This window comes from Triticum aestivum, chromosome 6B (genome assembly GCF_018294505.1).
Source record: "Triticum aestivum cultivar Chinese Spring chromosome 6B, IWGSC CS RefSeq v2.1, whole genome shotgun sequence".
Taxonomy (NCBI): Eukaryota; Viridiplantae; Streptophyta; class Magnoliopsida; order Poales; family Poaceae; genus Triticum; species Triticum aestivum.
Window position 1 is genome coordinate 4,231,515 of NC_057810.1, and position 19,497 is coordinate 4,251,011.

General features: G+C 45.3%; 1 pseudogene; it reads right to left on the minus strand.

Annotated features, from left to right (window-relative positions):
- Positions 1–412: 412 nt before the first annotated feature.
- LOC123135312 (BTB/POZ and MATH domain-containing protein 2-like) overlaps positions 413–19,497 on the minus strand; it is a 40,730-nt pseudogene continuing 21,645 nt past the window's right edge.

Sequence of the window (19,497 nt, forward strand, 5' to 3'; positions counted from 1 at the left end):
TCATCCAGTGACGGGAGGGACACATGCATGTCACATCTTTGATAAGTTTCGTTTTCTGGGCTTTTGGCAAACGTCTTATAAGGTGATTCCCTAAAAGATGCTCTTATGAGGTGAATTATTTGTTTCTTTCGTGTCCTCAGCGTCACAGATCACGAAACTTCCAATCTGTTCCAATATAACCAGGTATAACACAGGCTTGTGTTCAAACAACAGGACCCCCATAACGGCGAAGGGATCATGCTAAAGAACTTGCACGCTGCAGGCCATTTTGTACGCTTGCTGCTGATTGGAATAACAGGTCACCCAAACAAAAATATTTCAGACTAACATCTCAACATAGATATATAAGCATTTTATCAGACCCCATGTTAAACTACGAACCTGCCCCTTCTTGCGAAACATTTTGGAATAACTACGAACCTGCCCCTTCTTGCGAAGCAAAGGTGGAAATGAGTTCCCGGAGAATGGAGGGGCGGCGGGTCCTGATTATCTGCTCCAGGCCATCCGTCGTAAGAACTGTGTGCAAACTCGTGTGTGTTTTGATGAACTCCAAGCAGGCCTCCTTCAACCAGTGGCATCGTCTCCGCTCAGCCACGACAATAATGCCTGCCACCGTGCGCTTGCATATCAGATTGGCCAACTTCTCTTCACAGATCAACTTCAACTTTTGGAGTTCGCATCTTTCCGCAGCTTCAAGCAACTGCAGCAGCCATGTTGCATGCTTTTCACCTTTGTCACTATTCAGCAACCTAATAGGCATTCAATCCTCAAAGTAAGGCATTCCGTCAGTGTAGATGAAAGTAAGCAAGCCAGCAAAGACATTTGCTTCGATGCCATCTATGTTCACAACACTTGGTGCAACAGCACGCTCACTCATGGCACCATAGAGTTGTGTCTTGAATACGGTAGATCGGGCTGCAGGCACACACCGGTGTGCAGCTAACTTCTTGCCGCCAACCTCGAACATAATGTCAGCACCCTCCTTGCTTAGGAGCAGGTCGCTAAAATTGCTTGGCAAGTCAGACGGTGGCAATTTGATGAAGGGACGAACACACTCCTTATAATCCTCATCGCTCTCGTCGTCACTCGCCGAGGACAACGACATCACACCGTAGTACGAAGCTGTCATTGTTGAGATGGCTTGATTTTTCGAAAGCCTCCCTTGTCACAAATCTTCCTAGCTGATCATTAAGACTGCAGTCTAGATAGAAGGAACAAAGTTGGCTTTGACGCATGAGCTTTGACACTCGCAACCACTACAAGAAATCTGTTAATCCATGACGGATTTCTGGTGACGTTATTGAAAACCATCGCAGATATAGCGCCGGTCTCTTCGGGTCATCACAGAAATCGTCACGGATCAACAAGATGCGAATGGCCACTGAAATGGTGCCCCATTATGACGGACAATGAAAGACTGTCATAGAAATTGTCATGGACTGACCATGTGGACCTAAGCCGGACCGTCACCGATGGCTCATGCTGATGTGGCATGTATCCAGTGTGTTGCGTATGCTGAATCCTGGTTGGTCAATCCGCCCATCCGGCGGATCGAGCATCACAACCGTCCACTCCCTCAGATCGCACGGTAGACACATGGCCCAATGGTGGTTGACCACCTGCACCACGGCTGCTCCCCATCTTCTTCTCCATCCTCCATCCCCCAATTCAATCCTATCCATCTCCCTCTCCCTCGTCCGCCGCCACCACCGGCAACCTCTGTGCCCCTCTCCCTAACCGCCACCGCCCCCACCCTCTCCCCCATCCCCGCTCTCACCTTATCTCCTTAAACTAGGCGGCCCCCAGAACGAGCAGGCCGAGGCGCTTCCCGATTTGCGGCGCTGCTTCCGGATCCGCCGAGCAGCGCCAGAGGTCGGCTCCTTCTTCGCGTTGTTCTGCGCCAAGTTTGGCCTCCCCTTCCTTTTCCCCGTGGTCCATGGCGCTAACCCCGGACGGTACGCGCCTCTCCGGTTCCCAATCCCACCCCTAAATCGATGGATGGATCTCCATGGCTGATATGTTTTCCTACTGCTTTGGTTGGTCGCAGGTGAGGCACTCAATACCATGGCCGGACGGAGGTTGGGCGATTTCCTTCCCTGACCTCGCGTCCTAGCCACTCTACCGCGAGCTTCTCGCCCCCAGGTTGTTCTTCCCCTGCTCCCTCCCTCCCTCTTCCTCTCTATGGATTGGTTGCTGCTGCATGCTTGCTGCTCAAGTACCAGTCATCTCTTGCGTTGATGCATCTGCTGTGTGGATTTGTTGATATTGCTTAGCTAGTGTGGATGACTGGATGTGGGTGCGTGACTGTGCTCAACATATTAGAATATTTTCAAATAAAAATACTCCCTCCTTTCCCAAATATAAGTGTTTCTAGAGATTTCAATAGGTGATTACATACAGAGAAAAATTAGTGAATCTACATTCTAAAATATGTCTACATACATCCGTATGTTTTAGTCCATTTGAAATGTGTAAAAAGACTTATATTTCGGAAAGGAGGGAGTAACAATTAGTGCTCAAGTAATAATTTATGGGTTGAGTTCTGCGCATAGTTAAATGTAGCAGTAGCATACAGTTTTCACAGTGCACACTGCCGAGCATGCATTTTTGTATGTACAAATCTCAAATCTTTGTAACACAACACTTGCTGGCATTGGGTAAATGACTTGCCTTCCATTAACTACTGTCTTGCATTTTTATAAAAAGAAAAAAGATTATATCTTGCGTGCAAATGTACTCTGTGAGATAATAATACATCCACGTGTATGTGTAGTTCATTGTGCCTGTAGCTCACTAATTTGTGTTTCCCCTGTAATGTTTACCTCTGCTATAATGATGAATTTGGCTTTGTAGTCCGGTCCTTGACATATACTTCTCGTTCGAAGAATTTGTATTTTAAAAATTTAATGTCCACGTAACATCAGTACCTTGGAATATACTACCTGTTGGAAGGATTAACATTTTATATCCTGAACATTTGTTATTGCAGCTGCTCTTTAGCTACATAGCTACATAATATCAAATCTGGCTTGAACTTTATATGTTTATATTACATGGCAAGTTGATTGTGTAGCCTATGTACAGAAGCTCGGGTGTAGATAAGTTCAGAAAGATGTCTCATTTGGCTAGAGTTTGATGAAGTAGTGTGTGTTTGAAGTACATTTGTACGTGATTTAGCAAGAAAATGTATTTTTAGAAATGAATGAATTTTCTAAGTGCACAATCTCCTCGTGTGTGCATTTGGATGACCACTTACGTGCATGCCCTTAGTGCATGTGCTTGCATGGCCCATACATGACTAAGGCACGTACAATGTGCTTGCATGGCCCATGCATGACTAAGGCACGTACAGATGTATCAAAGAGAGCTACATACTAACGCATACGATGCATTTGATTTGGTACGGCCAACATGCGTATGTGTACCAGCCATGTCGTACAGAGCTAGAATACATGTATTCGCTCGAGTGTCAATGTATGGGTACGTATCCAAATACCCGGGCCGGCCGGCAAGTGTGCCGTGTGTACCTATAGACAACAGGCCAGCCGGCTAGTCCATTGAACGTTGAAACTCAAAAAAGGCCCCGGTCAAGAATTCTTGTATCGGCTAAAGACTCCACGGGAGATAAAGATTTAAACGGCTTCTGAACTTCACGAGCAAGTAATGCGTACAGCTTAAGCTGTTGCAGTCGACTCCGTCCCATCCATATCTCGTCCAGAAATATCGGAACCGTAACGGCGGCGGGCCGGCGCCCTACCCTTCTCTAGCTCTCTATAAACAGTTTTGCTAGAACTCATCTAGATGAGATATAATTTGGTCTCATTCATTTTTTATAGCCATTGGATGTAATGCTATAAGATGCGTGTGTGCTGACGTGTGTTGTATCTGTTCTTGTTTTTAAAGTGAATGAGACAAAATTATATCTCATCTAGATGAGTTCTAGGTACTCGCATATATAAATACAACCCCATCCATCCATCCCTGGAAGGGAGCGACGCACAAGAGGAGAGGCAGGCCATCCACGGCACGGAGCACATCCATCTATCCCACGCACAAGGCACGGAGCACATCCATCCCACACGCACCTCCAGGCATCACGCAACACATCCATCCATCTACACACCAGCAGATCCATCAGGGAAGGAGGAGCCCAAGGCTACTGCCGACGCACATGCCATATGAGGGTGCTCGCGCAAGCGGCCGAGACTCCCGTACGCAGCCGGGCAAGACTCATTAGAGCCGCCGACGAAGATCGACATCATGCCGGTCGTCCTTTCCCAAGGCGAGGACCGGAACTAATCTTTCCTTCCTATCCCAACTCTTGCCTCTATCTGCATCTCTTTCGATGGCGCCCGGAACGGCGGTGGCACGGCCGGGGACGAGGCCGACCGCTGGAGATGGCCCTTGATGCTCCTGATCCTGAAGATGGGGTGTGGGGGCTACCGTTGTTGCATACCCCTGGCACACTCAACGCCGGTGATCCCCACATGCCGGCCTGCTTTGAAGACGACGACGCCGGCGTTGCCCTTCGTGTGCAGCCCCCGGCGACCCCTTCACTTCGGGCTCATCATCGGCGATGACGTGCCGGCGTTGCCCTTCGTGTGCAGCCCCCAGCGATCCCTTCACGCCGGACTCCCACCGGCGACGGCGCGCGGGCGTTGCCCTTCTTGTGCAGCCCTCGGCGATCCCTTCACACCGGACTCCCCACCGGCAATGACGTGCCGGCGTTGTCCTTCGTGTGCAGCCCCCGGCGACCCCTTCACGCCGGACTTATCACCGGCGATGACGCGCCGGCCTTGCCCTTCTTGTGCAGCCCCCTGCGACCCCTTCACGCTGGACTCATCACCGGCAACGACGCACCAGCGTTGCCCTTGGTGTGCAGCCCCCGGCGGTCACTCCATGCCGGACTCACCATCGGCGACGACGTGCCGGGGCTGCCGCCTATGCACGACCCCAGGCGCACCCTCCACGCAAGACGACGACGTACCGGGGCCATTGTCCGTGCACGGTCCTTGCCGAGTCCGCCGGCTACACCATTACGTTGGGACTTGGTGGCACGCATTGTTTGATTCGGCGCCATGTAGTGCGCCGCCCCCCTTTCTACCTACACCATCGGCGGGGCCCGGGCAAGGCTCCACCACATCGCGAGGCCTTACTCGCCCCCGTCTCGCCAGGTCCATGGAGGCGCCATGGGCTTGCCGGGACTCGGCGACATTCGTCATCCGACTCGGCGCAATCTTGTGTGCCACCTGTCGTGGTCCTAAGACTGACAGTAGAAAGGGGGGTAGGTATGGAGAGGAAAGATCTCAACTATGGTGAAGGTGTACACACAGGATTTACGAGTTCAGGCCCTTCACGGTGGAAGTAAAATCCCTACGTCTCGGTGCCCGGAGGCAGTCGACTGGATTATATGTGTGTGGTGTTACAGGGGGTGCGTACCCTTGTGCCAGAGGAGGGGGTGGCTTATATAGTGTGCGCCAGGACCCCAGCCATCCCCCATTACAAGGGGTTCAATGTACATAAAGAAGGGGCGTTACTGATAACGCCAGCCTTAAGTGCTATTAATGACCTTAAAGACTACGGAGTGAACGACTGACCGTTGTAGTGTTGAGTGACTCCCGGTCTTCAGTCGGTCGAGTGATTCCTTGTATGGTCGAGTGACAACGGGTAGGAGGGGTACCCGAGTGATATGATTTGTCAAGTGGATTGCACTCGACACTTTTGACTGGGGGTTCTTTGTTGCCTGTTGGACTTCTTTGCTTCTAGGGTAGTGACCTTGGGTAGGGTGTATAGGCCAGGTCTATGACCCTACCCCGGGTCTGTATCCACATCAGTAGCCCCCGAATGGACTAAGGTCCGAGTGGAAAGTGGGTAGAAGTTGAACTTGCTCCGAGCTTCGCGTCTCACGATTGTTTTGCGCAGGACGGAATGCTCGCGATGGCACTTCAGCTTCGATTCAATCGCCTTGATCAATTCAGAGAGTTGTCGAGTGAACTTGTAACATCATCTGTCGAGTGTTGTCTTGGGGCGCAGAATCTGTGGCGCGATTGATTGCAGTGTCTCCCGGATTTCACGGGATTCCAAATTTCGGGGAAGCGTGCGGGACGGACCGTGCCAAATTAAGCGGGGTGGATAAATAGGAGCGCCTCGATCTCCGCGCCACCTTTTTCGCCACGTACGTTGCGCATGACTGTTGCGGGATTTGACAGGATCGCCTGGTCCCACGCGTCAGCCACTCGGAAGGGGCCCTTTATAAGGCGACGGAGCCGAGGCACCTTTACTGTGCGCGTCTGTTTTTCTGTCTTCTTCCTCTGCTTCTCCACTGCATCCGACACCTCCGCTCTCGACGATGCCGCTCCGCCATCATGGTGAAGGACAAGACGGCGGCGCTGGAACACGCGAAGAAGGCGACGGGGCGGCGAAGGGCAAGAAGAAGAATCGCGGGTCATCATCACGCTCGGGCCTGCCGCCAGGTTGGATCCAAGGCGATTGGATCCGGTCTTCACTCTGGCAGGAAGATATGGACGAGTTGGTGGAGTCCGGGCTGATCGCCAAGGGTGCGGCAAGGCTGCCTGAGGGGGAGACGGAGCCGCAACCTCGTCCGGGTGAGTGTGTACTGCTCGCCACCCACGTCGATCGGGGCCTCTTGCTTCCTCCGCACCCCTTCTTTCGGGGCTTCTTGAACTTCTTTGGAGCCCAACTCCATCACTTTTCTCCCAATACCATCACGTACCTTGCTGCATTCGTGTCTATGTGTGAGAACTTTCTGGGGTGTCGGCCGCACTGGGGTCTTTTCAAGCATATTTTCACCATCCATTCTCAGTCGGTTAAGAAAGCAAACACGTGTGATGAGAAAACCCATGTCATTCAGATGTGTGGGGGTTTGGGTATCCAGAAGAGGCAGAGGATCTCTTTCCCTTCCATGACTCTCCCTGAATCGGTAAGGGGCTGGCAGTCGACCTGGTTCTACTGCCAAGACCTCGCAACCCCAGGTCAGTCGACCGGCCTTCCCCACTTCACCTTTGACTATGTCCAGACTCCCTCCTCGCTGAAAGTGACTACTGCTGAGAACGTGGAGACGAAAATGCTAGTTGAGAAGGTGGTCCAACTGATCAATGAGGGCATCACTGGCATGGACCTGCTGGAAGTATTCCTCAGTCGATGTATCCAGCCCCTTCAGGCCCGTGACCATCCCATGTGGCTGTACTCTGGGGCTGATGACACTGGTCGGGTCCATCCAGAGGAAGTAACGGCCAAGATAGTGGCCATGTGGTTGAAGAGCATCATAGGTAACAACAACAATCCCAGAGGAGCCAGGAGAGTCGTCCCCTTCAGTGATGACAATCAGCCTGACAAGGTGTGTCCTCCATTCCGACCGTTTTTGAATTCACCTTCCGACTGCTCTTGAGTCCGACTGAATTTTACTCGACTTCTTGCCTTGCGGGTTTTTACCGACATGTACTCGATGCCCAATGGTGAACAAGTTCTGGAGCAAGGCCAGGAGGGTGAGGCCAATGCGGAGCAGAGTGGCGAATGGGAATCTTCGGACGAAGAAGAGGAGGAGGAGAGCGAGGAATCAGACGACGAGGAGGCGGTCGACTCGCCGCCTCGCTCTGAACGCCGATCCAAGCTACACCATGACCCGGCGGGCGGGCGCGAAAAGAATGCGGCTCTGAGTGCCCAAACGTAGAAGCACACTCGGACGTCGACTCCGGAGCCAACCGAGAAAGTCGCCAAGCAACCCAGGGTTGCTCCTCCAAAGGCTCGGAAGACTCTGGCGAGGATCAAGATGGACGTCCCTATTGCCTCAGGGTGAGCATCTTTCTTGTGTTTATCTAGGCCGGCTGATACTTCTGGTCTGACCCAATGGATCATGCACTTTTCCAGCCCCGCCTCTGCTGCGACTGACTTGGATATTGACAAGGCTCCAGGAGATGAGGAAACCGATGACGCGGCCACCTCTCGAGCTGGTAAATCTGCTCAACCAAAACTTATTTACTCGATTGAGTTATCGGTCGGTTGAATTTCTGGTGTTTTTCTTTTGCTGCAGTTTTGCTCCCCGATGACAAAGAAGAAGAAATGCCTCAAAGGAGAGGAGGAGGAGAGGCAGGGGCTCAAGCGGGAGGGGGCTTGAAGTTCAAGTCCCTCAGTCGACGCCGAGGCTTGAGGGGTGGTCGAGCGATCTGGAGATCCGGTTCGGACCAACGTCACATTCGCCAACCCACTGACAACTGATCGTTTGTCAGGCTTGATGTCTAATACACAACCTTCTTCTTGTAGACGTTGTTGGGCCTGCAAGTGCACAGGTTTGTAGGACAGTAGCAAATTTCCCTCAAGTGGATGACCTAAGGTTTATCAATCCGTGGGAGGCATAGGATGAAGATGGTCTCTCTCAAACAACCCTGCAACCAAATAACAAAGAGTCTCTTGTGTCCCCAACACACCCAATACAATGGCAAATTGTATAGGTGCACTAGTTCGGCGAAGAGATGGTGATACAAGTGCAATATGGATGGTAGATATAGGTTTTTGTAATCTGAAATAATAAAACAGCAAGGTAACTAAAGATAAAAGTGAGCGTAAACGGTATTTCAATGATAGGAAACAAGGCCTAGGGTTCATACTTTCACTAGTGCAAGTTCTCTCAACAATAATAACATAGATAGATCATATAACAAGCCCTCAACATGCACCAAAGAGTCACTCCAAAGCCACTAATAGCAGAGAACAAACGTAGAGATTATGGTAGGGTATGAAACCACCTCAAAGTTATTCTTTCGGATCAATCTATTCAAGAGTTCGTACTAGAATAACACCTTAAGACACAAATCAACCAAAACCCTAATGTCACCTAGATACTCCATTATCACCTCAAGTATCCATGGGCATGATTATACGATATGCATCACACAATCTCAGATTCATCCAACCAACACAAAGTACTTCAAAGAGTGCCCCAAAGTTTCTACCGGAGTGTCAAGAAAACGTGTGCCAACCCCTATGCATAGGTTCATGGGCGGAACTCGCAAGTTGGTCACCAAAACATACATCAAGAGGCATGTGATATCCCATTGTCACCACAGATAAACACGGCAAGACATACATCAAGTGTTCTCAAAGTAAAGACTCAATCCGAAAAGATAACTTCAAGAGGGAAACACAATTCATCACAAGAGAGTAGAGGGGGAGAAACATCATAAGATCCATCTATAATAACAAACTTCGTGATACATCAAGATCATGCCATAGAGAGAACACGAGAGAGAGAGAGAGAGAGATCAAACACATAGCTACTGGTACATACCCTCAGCCCCGAGGGTGAACTACTCCCTCCTCGTCATGGAGAGCGCCGGGATGATGAAGATGGCCACCGGTGATGGATTCCCCCTCCGGCAGGGGGCCGGAACGGGCTCCCGAGAGGTTTTTGGTGTCTACAGAGGCTTGCGGCGGCGGAACTCCCGATCTATCTTGATATTCGATGGTTTTAGGGTACGTAGGGTTATATAGGCGAAAGAAGTCGGTCGGGGGGTGCTCGAGGGTTCCACGAGACATGGGGGTCAAGTCAGAAGATACTCGAGGAGCCCAGGAGACAGGGGGGCGCGCCCCCCTGTCTCGTGGGACCCTCGAGCACCTCCGGACCGACTTCTTTCGCCTATATAAGCCTACATACCCTAAAAACATCGAATATCAAGATAGATCTGGAGTTTCGCCGCCGCAAGCCTCTGCAGCAACCAAAAACCTCCCGGGAGCCTGTTCCGGCACCCTGCCGGAGGGGGAACCCATCACCGGTGGCCATCTTCATCATCCCGGCGCTCTCCATGACAAGGAGGGAGTAGTTCACCCTCGGGGCTGAGGGTATGTACCAGTAGCTATGTGTTTGATCTCTCTCTCTCTCTCTCGTGTTCTCTCTATGGCACGATCTTGATGTATCGCGAGCTTTGCTATTATAGTTGGATCTTATGATGTTTCTCCCCCCTCTACTCCCTTGTGATGAATTGAGTTCCCCTCTTGAAGTTATCTTATCGGATTGAGTCTTTACTTTGAGAACACTTGATGTATGTCTTGCCGTGTTTATCTGTGGTGACAATGGGATATCACGTGCCACTTGATGTATGTTTTGGTTACCAACTTGCGGGTTCCACCCATGAACCTATGCATAGGGGTTGGCACACGTTTTCTTGACTCTCCGGTAGAAACTTTGGGGCACTCTTTGAAGTAATTTGTGTTGGTTGGATGAATCTGAGATTGTGTGATGCATATCGTATAATCATGCCCACGGATACTTGAGGTGAGAATGGAGTATCTAGGTGACATTAGGGTTTTGGTTGATTTGTGTCTTAAGGTGTTATTCTAGTACGAACTCTTGAATAGATTGATCCGAAAGAATAACTTTGAGGTGGTTTCGTACCCTACCATAATCTCTTCGTTTGTTCTCTGCTATTAGTGGCTTTGGAGTGACTCTTTGTTGCATGTTGAGGGATTGTTATATGATCTATCTTTGTTATTATTGTTGAGAGAACTTGCACTACTGAAAGTATGAACCCTAGGCCTTGTTTCCTATCATTGCAATACCGTTTACGCTCACTTTTATCATTAGTTACCTTGCTGTTTTTATATTTTCAGATTACAAAAACCTTTATCTACTATCCATATTGCACTTGTATCACCATCTCTTCGCTGAACTAGTGCACCTATACAATTTACCATTGTATTGGGTGTGTTGGGGACAAAAGAGACTCTTTGTTATTTGGTTGCAGGGTTGTTTGAGAGAGACCATCTTCATCCTACGCCTCCTACGGATTGATAAACCTTAGGTCATCCACTTGAGGGAAATTTGCTACTGTCCGACAAACATGTGCACTTGCAGGCACAACAACGTCTATAAGAAGAAGGTTGTGTAGTAGACATCAAGCTCTTTTCCGGCGCCGTTGCCGGGGAGGTTAGTGCTTGAAAGTATATCTTTAGATCTTGCAATCGAATTTTTTTGTTTCTTGTTTTATCACTAGTTTAGTTTATAAAAGAAAATTACGAAAAAATGGAGTTAAGTTTGTCTCATACGCTTTGTCTTTTTAATATCTTTCGTGAGTTTGATGGAAAGGAAAATTATGCTCAAGTGCTAGAAGAAGAATTCTTTAAAATGCTTGGTACTAAATCTTTGAATGATGAGCATGATTGCAATGATGTTAGTATAAACTCCTTGAATATCCATAGTACTAATGATGATTGCTCTAGTCATGATGAAAATATATCTTATGAGCATGTGAACTTTTGTGGAGTGCATGTTTGCATGAACACACCAAATAGAGAAGATATATATTGCAAGAGGCATAAGCATTTAGAAACTAAATGGTTGCAAGAAAGGCTAAATGTGAGTGCTGAAAATTTGAATTTCCTTTGCCGTACTTGTGAACTTTGCAATGAACGTGGTCATTTACATCTCCTATGCAAATTGTTTCATGATCGAATCGTGTCCAAAAATTGTGATGATTTGATCTCCCTTGCTCATTACAATGAACATAGTTTTCTTTTGGGTTATGAAGAATTGAAATGTTTACTTAAGGACCTTCCAGAATTTGCCCATAAGAAATTCCTTGATATTGATCAAGAAAAGATTTATATGTTTTGTGCAGAGAATTGCATTGAAAATCCTTATATTGTCAATTACCTAAAGAAAATAAAGCAAATGGAAGATGATGAGAATACTAATGAAAGGGAAGAGACTTCCCAATATCCTCCTATTATTTCTCATGATGAATCAGGTAACGAGGAGGAGCTTTCTATTCAACCAATCTCGTCAATAAGGAGCTCAAAGAGGAAGGTTGAACCCACACATAATGTGAAAAAGAAAAGGAAAAGAAGGGGCAACAAAGGTAAAAAGGTATCCCTCCCAAATGATGTTGCTCCTACTACTCATTGTGATGATGATAATTGCTATACTATTGGTGTTATCCATACTATTAATGATGAGAGTGATTATGCTTATGATATGAAAAGGCCCAAGCTTGGGGAAGCTATGTTGGATGAGGATGAAATATTTGAGAATATATTTGCTGAAATTAATTTTTGTCCGAAGCTTGGGGATGCTACGTTTAATGAAGATGATATTTGTAGCGTCCCAAGTTTTGATATGCAAAGTTGTTATGATGATAGCATGCCTGCTACCTATGATGATTATATTGATGAAAGTGGGTTTGGAAGAGTGTCAACTTTAGGAAGTAGTGATCCCACTATTTTGGAGGATGTTGAATTTTATTGTGATGAATACAAAAGTGGATTTGGAATGAGAAGAATTTTTAGTGTTCAAGTCTCTTATGATACTCCCACTATTCCGAATGAGAAGAATTTTGTTTATGTGGAGAGTAGTAAAAATTATATGCTTGTAGATCATGAAAGGAATGCTTTAGGTGCTGGTTATATTGTTGACTTCATTCATTATGCTACTGAATATTATTATGAGGGAGGAATATATGTTTGTAGGAATTGCAATAATATCAAGTTTCCTCTCTATGTGCTTAAAATCTTGAAGCTATGCTTGTTTTACCTTCCTATGCTTGTTGATTATTGTTCCCATAAGTTGTTTGCTCAAAAAATCCCTATGCATAAGAAGTGGGCTAGACTTAAATGTGCTAGTCATATGCTTCATGATGCTCCCGTTATGTTTCAATTCTTATCTTTTATGTGAGCATCATTGTCATCATCATGCCTAGCTAGAAAGGCATTAAAGAAAAGCTCTTGTTGGGAGACAGCCCAATATTTATCCTTACTCTTTTTGTGTGTCCACATGATTATGCTACTGTAGTAATCATGTTTTATATCTTTTGTTTCAATAAAGTGCCAAGTAAGACCTTTAGGATATGGATAATTAGATTTATGCCCCTAGTTGTGTCCCACTCGTCTGTTTTACCCCTAAATCCCAAAAGTCACCGGTTCTGTCCAAGTCACTTTGCTCCTCTTATGATTTTGCCCTTTGACTGTTTGACTGTCAGTTTGAAAATTTCATAACTAATTCATACTAAATCATAAAAATGCAAATAAGATACCAAAATGTTCAGAAAAACATCACCTATATGTCAGTGTCATTTGCATTCATGAAAAAAGTGTTGGAAAGTGCACATCCGAGTTCTAGCTCTTTTGATACCACCATGAATAGTAAACTCAAAAAATTCAAAAAAAATTCAAAAAAAAAATGGTGGCAAAGAACGACAAATGTTCTAAGTGCTTGCCAAGTTTCATTAGGGAATGTCATTCGTGGAAGTCGTGGGAAAAAATAATCTACTTTGGAGTGCTGATTGTTTTTTTTGCCGTGGCACCCACGAATGTTATTCCCTGATGAAACTTGGCAGGCACTTAAAACATTTGTCATTCTTTGCCACCAAATTTGTTTGAATTTTTTTGAACTTTTTTAGATTTTACTATTCATGGTGGTAGCATAAGAGCTAAAACTCAGATGTGCACTTTCCAACACTTTTTTCATGAATGCAAATGACACTGACATATAGGTGATGTTTTTTGAACATTTTGGTATCTTATTTGCATTTTTCTGATTTAGTATGAATTAGTTATGAAGTTTTCAAACTGACGGTCAAATGGTCAAAGGGCAAAAGCATAAGAGGAGCAAAGTGACTTGGACAGAACCGGTGACTTTTGGGAATTAGGGGTAAAACAGACGAGTGGGACACAATTAGGGGCATAAATCTAATTATCCCTTTAGGATAGGTTATGGTGATAGTTGTGTTGATCCTGCTGAAAATCAGAAACTTTTGCACCCAGTAAATTAGGTTTTTTAATTCACAGAAACATGCTTCTGATCTGATTCGTTTTGCTCTGGATTGCAATACAAATTGCTTAGGGCTTCCTAATTTGGTAGGATTTTTGGAGTTCCAGAAGTATACGTTTGATAAGATTACTACAGACTGTTCTGTTTTTGACAGATTCTGTTTTCTATGTGTTGCTTGCTTATTTTGATGAATCTATGAGTAGTATCGGATGGTATGAACCATATATAAGTTGAAATACAGTATATATTACACCAATATGAATTTATAATGAGTTCATTACAGTACCTAAGTGGTTGTTTTATTTTGTTATACTAACGGAGCTTACGAGTTTTCTGTTGAGTTTTGTGTTGTGAAGTTTTCACGTTTTGCGTAAAGATTCGATGAACTATGGAATAAGGAGTGGCAAGAGACAAAGCTTGTGGATGCCCAAGTAACCCCAAGATATTCAAGAATAGCCAAAAGCCTATGCTTGGGGATGCCCCGGATGGCATCCCCTCTTTCGTCTTCGTTCATCGGTAACTTTACTTGGAGCTATATTTTTATTCACCACATGATATGTGTTTTGCTTGGAGCGTCATTTTCTTTTGTTAGTATTTGTTTGCTGTTATTTATAATAATGTTTAGCATCTTTTGTTTCAATAAGAATGTCAAGGATAGCCTTTGCCATGTTTATTTTCCTAGTATACATGTTGCTGTTTGAAAACAGAAAGTTTACCGCTGTTGCAAAAATTCCCTAGAAAAGTCAGAGCATGATATAATGTTGAAACTTTTTGCATGTAAAGCTCTGATAAATTTATGATAGTGGGAATTTTTGGAGTTAGGGAAGTATGATGAATCTTGCATTCTTTACAGACTATACTGTTTTGGCAGATTGCTGTTATGTTTGCATTGTTTGCATATGTTTGCTTGTTTAATGATTCTATTTGATGATAGTAGTATTAAATATGCAAAGGCATTTAGTATGAAATGTGGAATAATAATTTTAGTGATTTATTACAGTAGAAAATGATAAGGCTTTACATTGGTTTATACTAACATATCTCACGAGTTCTTGTTGAGTTTGGTGTGGATGAAGCTTTTGATAAAAAGAGAAACCATGATATGAGAGGAATTAAGGAGACACAAAAGTTCAATCTTGGGGATGCCCAAGACACCCCAAGATAATATTTCAAGAAGTCTCAAGCATCTAAGCTTGGGGATGCCCCGGTAGGCATCCCACCTTTCTTCTTCAACAACTATCGGTTAGTATCGGTTGAGCCTAAGTTTTCTCCACATGAGTTGTGATATCCTTGCAATGTCATTTTGTTTTGCTTTGCTTGCTGTTTGAATACAATACCAAGATCTGAATTTCTTAAATGAGAGAGAGTCTTCGCATAGTTACATAATTATTTAGGTTCTCATTGGTCTTCACTTATATCTTTTTGGAGTAGTTTATCATTTACTCGTGTGCTTCACTTATATCCTATGAGTAAATGGTTGAATGAGTTGATTGTCATAAATATGAAATTAAATATGTGTCATATGCTTATCCAATGGGGAGTAATGACTTCACATCTAAGAAGTAGAGGTTGTAAATTTATTGAAGGTTAGCAAGCGTTGTATTGGTCATTTGAACAATTCATGAAAGAATATTGAAGGAAGAGAGATTCCACATATAAACATACTATCCTAGACATATTTTATAATTGGGAGCACTCATTAAGTATGACATGCTAAAGAATTGATGTTGGACAAGGAAGACAATGTAATGGTTTGTGTTTTCCGACATCTCAGTTAAAGTATATTGTCATGGATCATTCAAACATGTTGAGCTTGCCTTTCCCCCTCTTGCTAGCCAAAATTCCTTGCACCAAGTAGAGATACTACTTGTGCTTCCAAATATCCTTAAACCCAGTTTTGCCATGAGAGTCCACCATACCTACCTATGGATCGAGTAAGATCCTTCAAGTAAGTTGTCATCGGTGCAAGCAATAAAAATTGCTCTCTAAATATGCATGACTTATTAGTGCGGAGAAAATAAGCTTTGTACGATCTTGTTATGGAAGCAATAAAAGCGACGGACTGCATAATAAAGGTCCATATACAAGGGGCAATATAAAGTGACGTTCTTTCGCACTAAGATTTTGTGTATCCGACCCTAAAAGCACATGACAACCTCTGCTTCCCTCTGCGAAGGGCCTATCTTTTACTTTATGTCTTTTACTTTATGTAAGAGTCAAGATGATCTTCACCTTTCCCTTTTTCATTTTATCCTTTGGCAAGCACTTTGTGTTGGGGTGATCCTGATATATATCCAATTGGATGTAAGTTAGCATGAACTATTATTGTTGACATCACCCAAAGGTGAATACATTGGGAGGCAACACTATAAGCCCCTATATTTCTCAGTGTTCGATTGAAACTATGTGGAGTTTGTTATTCCTGAAAATAAGATGAATTGCAATTGTTTGATGACTAAGAATGAAGTTTGCTAGTTTTCAAGAAAGTTTATGGTCTATGCTTTGACATGTGAACAGCTTGTTACTTTATCATGAGAAGTTTTATGAGATGAACTACTGTTATGACATATTATAATGCTAGAAAAGGTGATTGAAATTATCATTGATCAAACTTGTGCACCTTCTAGCATTCACACTTCATAAATTCTTCCTTTTATCATTTACCTACTCGAGGACGAGTAGGAATTAAGCTTGGGAATGCTGATACGTGTCCAACGTATCTATAATTTATGAAGCATTCATGCTATTTTATTATCAGTTTTAAATGATTACGGGCTTTAATATACACTTTTATATTACTTTTGGGACTAACCTATTAACCGGAGGCCCAGTCCATATTGCTGTTTTATTGCCTGTTTCAGTATTTCGAAGAAAAGGAATATCAAACGGAGTCCAAACGGAATGAAACCTTCGGCAGCGTGATTTTTTGGAAGAATATGATCCTGGAGACTTGGAGTTCACGTCAGAAGATCCTCGACGCAGCCACGAGATAGGAGGACACGCCCCCCTGTAGGGCGCGCCCCCCTGTCTCGTGGGCCCTTTAAGCACCTCCCGACCGACTTGTTTCGCCTATATAAGCCTACGTACCCTAAAAACATCAAATATCAAGATAGATCGGGAGTTATGCCGCCGCAAGCCTATGTAGCCACCAAAAACCTCTCGGGAGCCCGTTCCGGTACCCTGCCGGAGGGGGAACCCATCACCGGTGGCCATTTTCATCATCTCGGCGCTCTCCATGACAAGGAGGGAGTAGTTCACCCTCGGGGCTGAGGGTATGTACCAGTAGCTATGTGTTTGATCTCTCTCTCTCGTGTTCTCTCTATGGCACGATCTTGATGTATCGCGAGGTTTGCTATTATAGTTGGATCTTATGATGTTTCTCCCCCCCCCCTCTACTCCCTTGTGATGAATTGAGATTCCTTCTGGAAGTTATCTTATCGGATTGAGTCTTTGATTTGAGAACACTTGATGTATGTCTTGCCGTGTTTATCTGTGGTGACAATGGGATATCACGTGCCACTTGATGTATGTTTTGGTGACCAACTTGCGGGTTCCGCCCATGAACCTATGCATAGGGGTTGGCACACATTTTCTTGACTCTCCGGTAGAAACTTTGGGGCACTCTTTGAAGTACTTTGTGTTGGTTGGATGAATCTGAGATTGTGTGATGCTTATCGTATAATCATGCCCACGAATACTAGAGGTGAGAATGGAGTATCTAGGTGACATTAGGGTTTTGGTTGATTTGTGTCTTAAGGTGTTATTCTAGTACGAACTCTTTAATAGATTGATCCGAAAGAATAACTTTGAGGTGGTTTCATACCCTGCCATAATCTCTACGTAGGTTCTCCGCTATTAGTGGCTTTGGAGTGACTCTTTGTTGCATGTTGAGGGATTGTTATATGATCTATCTATGTTATTATTGTTGAGAGAACTTGCAGTAGTGAAAGTATGAACCCTAGGCCTTGTTTCCTATCATTGCAATACCGTTTACGCTCACTTTTATCATTAGTTACCTTGCTGTTTTTATATTTTCAGATTACAAAAACCTTTATCTACTATCCATATTGCACTTGTATCACCATCTCTTCACCGAACTAGTGCACCTATACAATTGACCATTGTATTGGTTGTGTTGGGTACACTAGAGACTCTTTGTTAATTGGTTGAAGGGTTGTTTGAGAGAGACCATCTTAATCCTACGCCTCCTACGGATTGATAAACCTTAGGTCATCCACTTGAGGGAAATTTGCTACTATCCTACAAACCTGTGCACTTGCAGGCCCAACAACGTCTACAAGAAGAAGGTTGTGTAGTAGACATCACTTGCCGCAAAACTAGTCCTGAAGCTTGAAGGTATCACCGTTCGACTGGTTAGCTGCCATCGACTGGAATGTCTTGTTATATTGTCGACTCTCTATTTTTATTGATCGTGCAGAACTTTGCTAGGATTTTGAGGCTGAGACCGGGCGGGTTGAGACGGGTCTCGACCCCATCAATTGTCCTGTGAAAGATGACGTTGTGATGAACTTGCTGCGGTTGGAGTCATGCTTGGACAGTGTCGTTGCGTATCTGGCTCGACTGAAGGAGGCGATGACTCGGGTTGATGCCGAACTCTAGCCTCAGGCAGAACTTTCACAAGATCTCGAGTAGATGATGACTCGACTAAATCAGATCCCTGGTCGAGTGCAGGAATGGAAGAAATCCTCTGCCCGCTGTGGCGCTGACGTCGCCCTATCATTGGCCCGAGTGCACTGCAGGGACGCTATAGAAGACAAGTTGGCGGCCCTCAAGGTTGTGAATACTAAGAAGCACACCTTCCAGTCCTTCATGGACACCTTTCTTGAGCCTGCCACTCGTATTGCAGATAGCATTGACCTTGACAGCTTCTATGATCCAGCCAGCCCTTCTCCTGACGAGTGGTCGAAAAAACATTATGCTTCACCTTTATTTGCCTCGGAAAACCGAGTGATTTTGTAATCGCTGAAACTCCTTCGGGCCCGACGCCCGAGTACTTTAATTCGCGGTTCGGAACTTTCGGATTTATCTGAACTTGGTTTATCTTTGCATATGTTGTGTTTGTCTTCGAGTGGAACTCGTTCTTCACTCGGATTGGTTCTTGAACTTTTGATGAAGCTTCTGAGGAAGAGGCCACAGTCGACCTGTTGGACAAACCCTGAGCAGCATTGATCAGCTCATAAGCGAGGCACTCAGCAATGGTCTTGACGTTCCTGAAAGCGGTTTGCCTTGGCAACATGCACAATCTCGTCCTTCTTGATAGTGCAGCCCTGGGGAGGGGGTCGTAGTCAACCTGCACCTCGTCGTCTTTGTGGATCGGGATGGAATGCATTTTCAACTTAGGCAAGTACTAGACTGCAGCTAAGCCTCCGAGTGAGAGGATCGCTCACCACTTGGTAGGATTTTTCAAAACTTAGGCAAGTACTGGACTGCAGCTAAGCCCCCAATTGGGAGGATCGCTCACCACTCGGTAGGATATTTCCAACTTAGGCGAGTACTGGACTGCATCTAAGCCCCCCGAGTGGGAGGATTGCTCGCCACTCGGTAGGATTTTTCAAACTTAGGCGAGTACTGGAATGCAGCTAAGCCCCCGAGTGGGAGGATCGCTCACCACTCGGTAGGATTTTTCCAACTTAGGCGAGTACTTGACTACAGCTAAGCCCCCGAGTGCGAGGATCGCTCACCACTCGATAGGATTTTTC